The following is a 9,053-nucleotide window of genomic DNA, read 5'->3' as shown; positions in this document are numbered from 1 at the left end:
AGATAGAACACAAGGATGCGCTCTTCTGGCAGGATGACTGAAGCCACAGAAATTCTCTGCTCAGACACATCCACAAATACAGAGCAGAACAGCGTGCCCACCCACTGCATTCAACTCTACAGGGAGAAAGAAACATTGCTCTAAAGGAGCCTTGTCTTGTTTCTTAAAGTATTCACCCTGCCCATACCTCACACTCAACAGCAAGGGGAACCGAGCTACTTCACTCCTCCACAACCAATAGACAAACTATGGAGGTAAGGCTTAATATAAGGCAAACACCTTCATTGGGAGTGGTATGAAATCACAAGCCTCTTATGCACACACAGGGAGTCTGCTACCTATATGTCTGACATAAAATAGAAAGGACATGGGTGAAATCCGGGTGCTGCCGAAGAGATACCACCACCACCAAACTCCAGAAAGCCATGCTCTTCCCTAGGGCGTGGAAGTCACTTGGTGACGCTACTCTTCAAGGTGTCTTCTTCCCCACATCCTTATTTTCTTGTGATTGTGTTCACCCTACCCATTTCATTGGCAATAGCATACCCAGAAGGTGCAAGAATTCTGGAAAACTCATTCACTTCTGTTTATAGTCTTTTCAAAAACACCCACTGGCCAACCCAACCTGTTCTGGCGGACTTTAGGGCCCTCTAGTGGCTTCGGAGAGCGGACATGATGAAAGAGGACTGACAACTCTTTTCAAAAACTCAGCAACGTTTCCTACCGCTTCCGAACAAAAACACAAAGCATAAGCAGAGTTCCTCCACCACTTCCAGTAGAAACAAAAGTCTTCATTAGCCCGTGTCCCTGCTTTGCTCTTCCACTCAACTTTTCTTTTGTGAAGTAGGACTAAACTGGACGTTCTACATTGCCATCATTTTTCTGGAGCCAAAGGCCGGTTGTGGTCCAAACATAAATCCTGAACTCCTCCCATCAAGGGGAAAGACATTCCCAGGCTGTCACGGATACGGCAGTCTGTAAATTGTACAACCTGTCAAAGTTTGTGCACCAGGAGTGGGACACAAAATTGGCTTCCATCTTATTCTGCTTAAGTACAGTGACTGTTTTTGCAGGGTACTAATTTACAGCACAGCTTTTCTAGTTCCTGTCTTATTCTATAACTCCAGTACCTGGGAAACAGGTCAGTGGGCAGTTTGAACCTCTTAGTCCCATGCATGAAAATGTCCCATCATGTGAATGGAGCCGTAAGGCTGCACGACAGCCAGGGAAGCAACACTCTTTATCACCTCAGCCCTGGGGGGATGCTGCAGCGGGCCAGCACTGTGTCCCCTCAGGTGTCACGGCCTGAGGGCTGTCTCAGACTTTGCAAAAAAGGCTGCAGCTGGACCCCAAAACCATATTCAGCGGTAAAGATGTCACTCAAGTGTTTTCTCTTAAAAACGCTGTGCTGTTTTGCGAGAAATTTGGATAGCTGGCTGTTCATCCAAAAATTTTGGAAGCCAGATTAGAGATTTTTGAAATCTCTTTAAACACCTGAAACTGTTGTAAAACAGTAGGAAGAAGACTTAAAAATACTTAGTGAGCCTGAGGTAGTTCCCATAGAGGCAATTTCAGTATTGCTAACCCAGAATGTTTGAAATTTGGGGCAAATGCCTTCTACTGCATAATCATAAGATATTTGTTAAAACGTTGACAGTGTAGGAAAGGCAGTCTGAGTTTCTTTTTGCTTAACTTCTGGTCTTCAACCTTCTGTATAGCATTTCCTGTACACAATTTTCTTTAGATCCCAGCTAGAAACCTATTTTTATGTAAAATTAAGATTTCCACCTCTTAGAGCCCCAGAGAAAAGCAGCTTCTAGGCAGGACTTGCAATAAAATCACAGCTGGCAGCAGAGCAATTTAGTGCGGCTGTCTTATAAACATCTACTGCGGATAATCTCAGGTCTTTTTTTAATAAAGGAAAATTTCATGCCATATTATTGTCCAGTTTCAGAAGAGATTTTAGAGCACACACAGGCTGAGAGACAAACAAGAGGTCATGGTTGTGCTGCAGCTTAGTTTATGGGCTGTACCTGGGCTGCTTTCGGCAAGTGTGCCAAGATCTAAGGGCCAGGTACTTGAGGAGACCCCAAAAGCCCTGCTGTGGACACTGCAAAGGGGAAGGGTTAGGTATGAACAGAGAAATATCGTCAGCTGACCAGTGCTGTGATTGTTCTGTAATCATTATAGGCTCTTGAGACCTAAATATTTGGTAGACATGACCCCATTTAAAGTCGGTGCCCTCTCTCGTGAAAGCCTGATTTCATGACTTGGCGATCCTGCAGAGAGGATGCTGACTTTAGCAAGCTGCAGATGACGGCAGAAAGTACATCTATACAACACAACAGCATGTCAGGCAAAGATACCTCGTCCCTGGAAGCAGTCTAGCTGCACGAGCACAGTGTTTTGTTGTGTTCAGTAGCCCAGAGGAGGCGAGCCCTGTGGCAGGACAGCAATACTGCCTCTGGTAACACTTACCTATGCCAAGCACTGCATCTTGCTGGTCCTCACACCCGACGTGTGAATCAGCAGCTCAGGTCTCCCACTAGAATAAAACAACTGTTTCTTTAAATGAATCTCCTGGTCAAAGCCTAGTTTCCTTTTTGTCTTGGGTTGTTGGGGTTTTTTTTTTTTACTTCTCTTTGCTGATTTCACACCAATTATCACCTTTACATACATAATAAAGCATTAGGGCTAGTCCAGACTTGAAAGTTAAAGCAGATTTATGTTGAGTGTGAATTGGCACTACCACAATAGCTACTACTGAATAATTTTCTGCATAGACAGGCCCACTGCTATTATAGAGTACAGGGAGCAATCCCCAAATCTCTCTTGAGCATCGCCTCGGACTGCAGTTAAACCAACTCGGTCTACCTCTTGTGGGCACTCAGGGAAGGAGTCTCCAAGTGCCCCAGCCGCCTTTCTTGCACGAGACATGGCTGAGAAAAAAGGGCAGTGGCCAGACCACTGAAAATGCCTGAAATATTGGCTGGACATCTCAGGACTGCAGTTCCCCAGTGCCTTCAGCACCAATGGTGGTAGCTGTTCTCCCCCTTCCATCACACTCCACTCCTCTCCTGAGCAAAACCTGAACAAAGCAGAAGATGTAACCTTACATATCTTATATTTGGCCTGCAATCTGAATGCGCTTTTCCTCCCACATGCTGTCATACTGTATTAACAATTCATCCGTAAGTTCATTTTCCCTTGTACTCTGGTAGAACATTGTTTCTAAATGACCAAGCTGGAATAGAATGTACAATGAAGAGCCCAAAAGGATCAAATTAGCGGAGAGTGGATTATATGTGCAACATTTTCCATTTCTCTAACACTCACAGGGGAAGAAATGAATCTGTGGGATATTAGGAAATGTTGCACTAATTGACATTTCAACCTGCCTGTGACATTTTCTTTTGAAGTCATCCATTAAATCACAACGTGCCTGGTCAGTACATGTAGCAATGTATTGTTATTGTCACAGTGCTTCAAGTACTTCATCCGGAGTATGCTACAAGGAAAATTACTCCATCTGCTTACAATCTTATTCTGTATTGTTTCATATTTTTTCCAAGAGCCTAGTTTCCTTAGTTTCGCAAAAAAGATGCTGTGGTAATTATTCTAATTGGAGACCTACAAAAGTTACGGTTTTATCTTGCACTTCTCAAAGCTGATTGTGCCATTTAAAACTAAAACTCTTCAAGTGCTAAATCAAAGTAAAGGGAAAACTTAGGAAGTAGGAGAAATTATTACTAGATAATTGGTATATTTTTTTAATAATATCCGCTCTGTGTTTGAGTTTCTGGTTCAGAGGCCATTGAAGTAAATGGAAATTCTCCCTTTGACTTTCTGTTTCTTTTCTCTTCTTCAAGAGTCCTTGTCCAAAATATCTAGTAATATCCGTTGTCAGAGAGAACATATCTGGTCAATGGTCCGGTGTTTTTAAAGATTCCTTTGTTTCTAAAAGTGAAGTCATTTGTATTCTGCTAAGCTCACTACACAGCTTCTTCAGATGTGGTTTCCTGGTAGTTTCCGAGCTTCAGCACATCTGCAACACTCTGCTGGAACCCTTAGCCCACAGTGCAGTTGCAATGGAAACACAAGAATGGTAAGGGAATAAAATGGAAAATAACTCCAAAATATATTTGTGTGCCACTGTGCATTCCTTGGACTAGCATTTCTGCAACACTGGGCGAATGTCTGTCAACCTCACCTTGGTAAGAAGTTACTGGTTATACCTGAAGTGTGGAGAGGCACTATAAGAGGAATCAAAGACAAAAAAAGATGTCTGCGGGAGGGTAAAATGAAGCAACTGTGAGAGCTTTCTTCAGAAAGAATTTAACTGAGGCATTAAAAATAAGCAAGAGTCAGACAAAAAGTGAACCAGACTTTCCTGCTTGCTCTTATTTATAATATAAAGGCTTGGGGAACTCCAGTGGAATGCTACAATTTACAACGGACAAAGAGAAGTATTTTTTTTTATTTATGCACTGTTTAGTGCTAGAATTCTTTGTCAAAGGCCTATAGCTTCCTTAGCAGATTGGGGAGGGGGAAGGATTAGCTAATGGTTCTGGTAATGAGAACTTCCCAAGATACTTGTGACAGGTTATTAATAAAGGGATAAAAGGGCTTATGTCTCAGGACATAAAGCAACTGATGATTTGTGTGGAAAGAACAGCTACCTTAATGGGAAGTTTTTTTCTTTATTATGCAGTGTTGTGCTCCTTGTTATAAAGGATGTGGCATGAGCCAGCACCAGGGCCAGAATTCTGGTGGAGATGGCCACGCTGCGGTCTTCTGACAGGGAATGACAACCCCTACACCTTCAGGACTGAGGTCCTCACACAAGCGCAAGGTAATCACGAGTGTGTATCTTCACATTGCCTCTCTGAAGCCCAAAGACTGACTTGACAAAACTACCAAAATACCTTTTGCAGAGCGTTGAAAGTCTGTCTCACAGCTCAGGTCCTCAGAGCCCAGTCTCCTGGTTCCTCTCTGTCCGCTGCCCAGAGCAGAGGCAGTAGCTGCAGAAAATCTGAACGTCATTGTGCTCCACGGGAGGACTTACACTCCCCTACTCACCCGGACCGGGGACCTCTGTATCCCTTCTTTGTCCATGCATCCATGTTTCCTTTCTGTGCCACCAGGTAAATCCAGCAAGTGCACCAGCAACCCAGGAATTGGGAAGCCCAGTCACATCCCTGGGGAATAAGCTCTGGATCACTTGCGACACAGAGTCGTTTGCACATGCGCAATACAGCTGACGCACTGGATTTACATTGTGAATTTGGAATACAGGGGGCCAGGACCTTCCCGCTTTCTTAAAGCAGTCCTGGAGCAGGAATCTGGCCTGGACTTCTCAACTGCTAAATTAATGTCTCTGTTGTTGGAATATCTGTTTCCTACTGTTTCTTAAATAGGTGGTTGTTCTCAGCGTGGAAATAGTTTCACCAAAATGAGCATGGGGCAATGCAAACACTCAAGAACTGTGAATGTAAGCTGTGTTTCTCCTGTGGTTACATTTTCTTTACTCAGTGAAAATACTTGTTTTCTTTCACTCCACATCTAGTTAACTGATTTGATTTACTGTTCCCTTATTCTGCACCACAAAAACACAAATAAGAGCTTCACCTGGGATGGCTTTTTCTCCCTTTGGTCATCTGTCAATCACTCTCAGACTTAGGCTTCTCCTCCAAACCCTCATAAATAAGTCATGAACATGGTAAGGTGAAAAGAAAATAACCTGGTCTGTGTTTAAAAAGTACTTACCATTATACCTTGCCCAGTGGTGTTTCAGCTCAGGTTTCTCTTTCCTCTCATTTCTCCATCTTATGGTGTTTTCCTGACAGCTGTCTAGGAACTATATGACTCACAATACATGAATAGAAACTTTTGAAGATTTAAGAGAAATAGGAAATGTCTTACTGCAGACACGTGGTTTTTAAATCACTTCCCCAAAGTTAAGAAAAAAGCTCGAAATACAGGCACATGCACACACAAGCATAATTTAAAATTTTTGAACAAACAACAAGTTTTATGTTTTGTGCCAGGAATGTAGACTGGAGCAGAGAGATTACAAACTTGAATGTGTGACTAAAAAATATACGTACAGATGGGAGGGTATTAGAATCTATGTTGCTTATTTGCGAACAGATGGAGACTATGCTGTATTAGAACTAATATTTTGGGAAAATACTAAGCTGTCCAAATCCCAAATTAAATTGTAAGTACAACAAAGCAGGCAGCATTTTTTGTGTCAGTAATGAGATGCTTTTAGAGGCAACATGTTTAAAAAAAAAAAAAAAAGAGAGAGGGGCAAAAAAGCAGCTAAACCACATAAATAGTTCTGTTGCTTTCTCACAGGTGCTTAAGCTTTGGCAAAACAAGGACCTTAATCACCAGTTCACTCCTTGTAATTAATAAGAGAGTCTAATCTACTTTTTCCTTTCAAAACCACTGTTCCCTGACTCAGAGCTTTCCTATTAGCATTACATTGTGATTTTAGGGCACTCAGACCGATATGATTACGTTAAGGTGGAAAAAAATGACAAATAATTATTTGGCCAAATGTCAGGAAAAAACTTCCTGGTAATGAACTCTTTGTTGATTATAAAATAATGCCTCATTGGAAGAAGTGGGAACAGCATCTCTTGGGACTAATTTGTCATGAGGCTAAGAAATAAATGATGTCATAGGTTATTGCTCCCTCTAATTTCTGTGACTCAGCAGCTGCAATTTCAAACTGAGTTTCAGTGCAGAGTGCTGTAGAAGTATTTGAACTCTCTAAAGATTTTATAACAATCTCTGAAAGAAACCAAGCTATAGCAGAATGAAGAGCACAGATTTGTTTTGGCTTAAATCAGTATAAAAGCCTCTTTGAGCCAAGGCCAACAATTTAAGCGGGGCGAGTTCTGGTGTTTGTCACTCAGGGGTAAAAGGGTCTCATGGAGGCGTTAAGAATAAGTAGCTCAAGTTGCTTGTCTACCTGTCTTCTTGGGAAGAGTAACTCAGATTTCCAAACTACCTAAAGCAACTGAATGTAATGGGAAAATCTGACAAAATTAGTGGAGGATTTCCAAGGTTCCTCTCAAAGAAAGAACTGATGTAGTTTCCATTTTCATCCGCCATCTCTCCCTCCAGCCAGGTGACTCCGACCACCTGTGTGGTCACATCTTTTCTCTCCTGCCAATAACAGTACTTAGCTCTGAGCCACTACGAGGTCAGAAGACACAGCTCAAGGATGTACTAGCCCACAAGATTTCTTTGCTTTCTGTCCTTCTGCTTTTCTCCCTCTATAAGAGAGACAGAGATGTAGTCAATATTTTGGTAGTGATTCCAGAGTTTTGGTGTCACAACATAAGCAGTTGGTTGGGAATGTGCTCTGTTAAAACAGACAGTATTTGACTTGTATTCAGTCAGCTCACAGAGTAATGCCAGCAGCTCGGAAAGATCCTCCGGAACTGATGCACTGCGGCCTTCTGCTGCAAGATGAGAAGGAATGTAAGAAGACAATGGCGAACATAATTCAGGATAGACACAGTGAATTAGACAGCTCCCTGGCCATTTTTAACTGAGATAAGATAGTTAATGATGACTAAGTTATATTATAAAGGTAATTCTTCTCTCTTAAAGTCTTCTGGCTAGCATACACTAGCTTCACATTGAATACATTTCCAGTCTTTAAGTTTCATACCATACAGACTTCAAAGGTTATACAATCTTCTACCTTATTCTCCACTTAAATTTTTGCCTCTGTACCCCAATAAACTGAAAATGGTGGTAGGTTTGGTTGCTGTCGTAGTTAGTGGGAACTTTGTTTTCTCCCAGTGGGTAATGCAGGACAGCCCACCCCACGCAGGTTCACTCGGTTACCAACCAACAGGTATTTAGTACCACAGAGGTCATCCCCGGCTCTAGCTGTGGTTGTGTGTCAGTTCCTTGCAGGTAATGGGTACAGCAGTTCTGTTTTACTGTGTTGTCTTCACCAAACCATGGCTGTTACCACAATAACCTCTGGGGACACTAAGCTCTCATCCACCAGACTGAATGTGGATACCTTGGAAGTATAAAGTGTCTTGTTCTTCCATTTTTTGCAGTTTCAGTGGCATGGACAGCTGTCTGAGACATCTCCATTATCCAGGGCTAGATAAAGGTTCATTCATTAATCAAATACTCTGTAAAATATATGTGATCCAACAATTACTGTGCAACACAGAAGATTTTTCAGAAGCAAATGAAGAATGCTAGTGGCCAACCAGAGGAAGACAATGCAAAGGAGCAATAGCAAAGGAAGCATCTTAACAGTAACTAATCAACATATCAAATAAAAGCTAATAGGTACATGTCAACCTTAAACATTGAAAACCCTTCCTGTTTTACAAATACTTTTTAGTTAAAACAAATGTGCTTTGGTTATTTAATATGTTGCTATTATTGGCATTATTAAAAAAAAATTGTGCTTGAAAACATTGAATATACTTAGTCCGTAGCTTTTTTTATATGACTGATATTGAAGTGTCAGTATTGATAGGTCAGCTTAGTCATGTACTGGAAATATCTTTAAAATTTAATAAACTTCAACCAGAGCAATAATCTGAAAATGTACCAAAAGAAATTATATGGCTCAAAGGAAATATTTTCTTTTTATTCTAATTTCCATAGAACTATTTTCTATCAGGTGGAATAAAACTCAGATAAAACTTACAAAGGCCAAACTTTCACTTGTTACCTTCCAATTTCCATCCTCTGTGAGTGTCTTACAATTTGCAAATCTCAGAAGCATTTTATGAACAGTATAGTAGGCCGTTATTAACAGTTCAATGCAAAAATTAAACACGATTATTTGAATTTCTAAGAAAACTTCCAAGTCTTCCACTCCACTGGCTTGAAATTAAAACAAATCCAAGACAGCAGAGTCAAGTCAGTCTGTGAAGAGGGACTATTTACACATTTTCTGAGTTTCATAGGGTGGGACCCAGTCCTGTTTTATCAATCTGTCTGCTGCTATATCTAAACTCAGGTAAATACCTTGCCAAATGGAGCTTTCAGAGCAGAGC

Source organism: Aquila chrysaetos, chromosome 5 (genome assembly GCF_900496995.4).
Source record: "Aquila chrysaetos chrysaetos chromosome 5, bAquChr1.4, whole genome shotgun sequence".
Lineage (NCBI taxonomy): Eukaryota > Metazoa > Chordata > Aves > Accipitriformes > Accipitridae > Aquila > Aquila chrysaetos.
This window is presented reverse-complemented; position numbering follows the sequence as displayed.